Below are 4,128 nucleotides of genomic sequence, written 5' to 3'. Positions count from 1 at the left end.
GGGGATAGCTGGGTTGAATGGGACCTCTAGTCCTAGTTTTCTGAGAACTCTCCAAACTGATTTCCACAGTGGTTTCACCAGTCGGCATTCCCACCAGCAGTGGAGAAGGGTTCCTATTTCTCCACAGCCTCGCCAGCATTTGTTATTGGCTGATTTCTTAATGCTAGCCATTCTTACTGGGGTAAGGTGGAATCTCAGTGTTGTTTTAATTTGCATTTCTCGAATGGTAGAAATAATCACATCATTCCAGCATTTCCCCCTCAACAGTCTCCCTCTCAAGGGGATCTTGATGTATTATCAAGAAGAGCGAGTCTGTTCCCTTTCGGCTGGGGTTCACAACCCTTTAAGATTTCTTGTGGCCCTGAATGACACATCATCCATCCACATGCAGACTCCAAAGAAGGAGAAAGTAAACCCTGCAGCTACAGTTTACGGATCATCCCAAAGCTGCTTATGAGAAGCGTTTCAGGCACATTGATCGGGCAAGCACACTAACTTACACCAATGAATTTGAAGTAAATTCAATAATCTGTTAAGCTGTTTTGCTTATGGGCCCTCATTACCCTCATTCCTCATGGCGGGCAGTCCAGAAGCTTCTTTTCTCTCTTGGCAGCAGGAGACAGGAGTTGCTCTTTGCTTGTGATTTGCCAGGACTCCCTGGAGGCTGTGCCCAAACCAAGAACTTTTGCTAGCTGATATTTGACCTTGTAGTCTGATTTATTATCTGTACCAAACTGGGTATACATTCCAGTTCAAACTCAGTCACCTGGTGATTTAGAACCTTATTAAAAAAAATGGTTATCTTTTTGGCAGTGTTTTCCCTAAGCACTGACACTTTGTTTTCTTTCAGTTTTTCCTGTATTTACTTGCTATGTGCTGGGAGTTTGGAGTTCAGCCCCTGCTCTTGCTGCTAGGGTGGCAATGCTATGCAGACACCGTTCAGGCAGCTCATTTTCAGCCATGGAGGGAGTCATATGAACAGATAAAGGAGATGCACAAGACAGTTATCTCCCTGGTGTACTGCAGTATTTCTTTAGGACAATCACAGTAAAGCTCTCATTATGTTCCTATTATTGTACCAGCAAGGAGTTACACTAATAAGAGAAGGCAAGAAAGGCCTCAGAGAGTGGACGGGAAAGGGACTGAAAGGAATTTGTCTGGTGCAGGAGAGACTGCAGGCTGCACTGGGGCCAAGGGGGCCTAAACCAAGCAGTCCTGAAATTGGAGGAAGTCAAAGCGGGAGAAGGGGTCGTGAAAGTAGACACCATTCTGCCTTATCATCTCCTGGAGGGGGCAGACAGAGGCCAGGGGAGTCTCCAGGCAGACAGAGAACAGAGAGAGGTCATGGGTGCAAGAAAAGGGAGTGGGCAGAGAGAAAGAAGGAGAAAAGCAGGGGACGGAAGGAGGCCTCCACTGGCAGAGGAGGAAGAGAAGAGGAGGAGAAAGAGCCCAGGGTTGCAACACATGGTGACTTGGAGACTAGCATGCAAATCGATTTCAGTTCAAGGACAGAATGAGAGTGAAGCCAAGTTGCTACTGAAGAAGGAGAATCTGGAGAGTGGAACAGGACTGACAGAGTTGGCTGTGAAAGTAAATGAAAGTCTACACACCAGGAACTGTAAACTACTTGCAATTGCACTGAACAAATCTTTTTAAGTCTCGAGGAATTTGGAAGTGAAAAGTTCTGTGTTTAGGTTATTAATCATCAACTGTGTAGCAGAAGAAAATAAGCTTCTTTAGTGTGATATGTCCCCCTCCTATGGAGAGGATTTTTCAGTTTCTATGGAGACAGAAGCAGGGCAAGGCTTTGGGCAGTTTTGGGGCCAAATGGAGTGGGTGAGACCTTTAGAAGGTGGAAAAGAACAACAGAATGTCGGGACCTCACATCTCCCAGTCCCCTCACGGTACCAGCGGCCACCAGCAGAACACCTGCATCCTGCATATGCTGAAGGGTCAGGCCAAAGGGACAGTTCCCCAAGCTGGAAAGGAACAAGACAGCACTAGGAGTTTCGGACAGGTGGACGGAAGCAAACAGCAAACTCCACAAGGGGAGACGCAGTAACTCACCCGAATCCTAGTACATGAGACTGAGGCAGGATTGCGGGTTCAAGGCCAGCGTGGGTACATGGCAAGCTGAAGGTTGGCATGAGCCGCATATTGAGACCCTTCTCCTTCTGACCTCCTTACCTGAGCAACAGGAATGTGGAAATGAATCAAAATATAAAAATGATGGAAATGGCAGCAATCATGTTGGATTATGGATTCCAACAAATGTCCTGAGCATGAAGAACTGTGCAGTACACTGATGAAAGGGAGGTCCTCACATCCTGGGCTATGCAGTAACGGGCTGAAGTTGCATCCAAAATTGATCCAATTATTAGATCTGTGCATATCACATATGCTAATGTGTCAGATATAATGCAAGAGGCTGGGATCTGTGGGTCTAATGAACACAGGTCATTAGAAACACTGTTCACAGAGGAACAGGTCAGCTCTTCCGCTGCTGCTCAATGCCAGATAGGAGACCCCAGAATTTGTCCTCTGCAAAAAACATTGTCATTTCACAAATAACATAGACTTTACCAAAAATGGTAGGATCTCTAGTGCTGATGTGGTTTTCATCAAGTAAACGGCATCGTTTAGTGGCATCTGAGGGCCCAGTAGCTTTATCATCTCCTCCCTCCCTACCCACTCTGAAGGGAATACAGTCACAGGATGTAACTTATCCTCCATCGAAATCCATCTGACTCTGATGAGACTACTCATAAAGGACAAACATCATCCCTCAGAATTTTGTCTACACAGTGGCACAGGAAGGTCACACATTAATAGCCCACCTTCTTTCTTATGAATAGCCTTCTTCTTCCTGCAATATTAAAGAAATTACTAGGAAAATGAATGCTAAATTGAGAGAACTCTCTAAGAGAATAGAACAATAAATGAAAAAATAAAAAGTGTACAGGTGTTCACTTTTCGGGAATGAACGAGGAACAGGGTACAGGCTTACCCAGTTACCATAAATAGATAGAGAATTAGAAAACATTCAAAACTCTTTTGTTCAGAATTTCAAAAATAGCAGAGAACTGTGAGAAGGAAAAACGATGAAATGATTGATACAAACACACAGACTTGCTGGCAGCAGGCAATATCCAGATTGTGGCTTATGGAGGGGAAATTGAAGCAGTCTGGAAACTTTGCTCAGTTAAGGATGGGGAAAAGGAACTCAGAAGTTAGGAGACAAGCAGAGCTCCAAGAAGAAGTTAGATACACAGGCGGAAAGTGCTACAAATAGGTCTTTGAGTTTCGGATAAACATTAGTATGTAGATGCAGTGTAACAGGCCCGCAAAACTGGGAATGAGCAAGTTTGAAGAAGAAGAAAAATGATAAAACAAATAACCTCCAGACACCAAATGGAGCCAAGATTCGTTTTATCTCTCTTCACATATGCAGAAGAAATATTGTCCAATAAAATCTTATTTTCTGCCATGTCAGTGGCAGAAAAGCTAAACCTCGGAAGTTGAGTAAAGTTACACCTAGAATGAAGACCACCTTAGAACTCCCTCAATTAGTCTGTAGAACCCCTCAGGGATACACTAATTTTTACCTAACCTAACTGGCTGCTATTGAAAGACAAAAATACCTTAACAGAATACAACAAAGGCAACTATGCAATCACTTAAAATACCTAACGTCCAACATTCAATCAGAAATTATTAAACCTTTGAAAAAACAGGAAAATGTGCCTCACAATGTGGAACAACTCAGTTACCAAACACAGACACAAACAAAGCACAGACAATTGACAAGCTAGATACAATGAAAAACAAAAATATGTAACATTTAAATTGTGACAGTGTGGAACGTGCAACAGCAGGGACACTGCACAGTGAGAGTACCGAGCCTAGCACTCCTTAGTGTACTGCACAGCTTTGAGTGGCAGAGAGTGAAGATAGAGAAAATGAGAGGAGAAAAAGACACAATAGGATAATTCAACACTTTCACTCAGTAAATGGAAAAGTAGACAGAAAACCAGCTAGGATATGGCGGGTGTGGAAGATGTGAACAATGCCATCAAGCAAGTGGCTGAGTGACACTTAGAGAACTCGCCGTCCACCATCAGCAGGACA

Source organism: Chinchilla lanigera, unplaced genomic scaffold (assembly GCF_000276665.1).
Source record: "Chinchilla lanigera isolate Chin_1 unplaced genomic scaffold, ChiLan1.0 scaffold00090, whole genome shotgun sequence".
In the NCBI taxonomy this organism is placed as follows: Eukaryota; Metazoa; Chordata; class Mammalia; order Rodentia; family Chinchillidae; genus Chinchilla; species Chinchilla lanigera.
Note: the sequence above shows the minus strand (reverse complement) of the source record.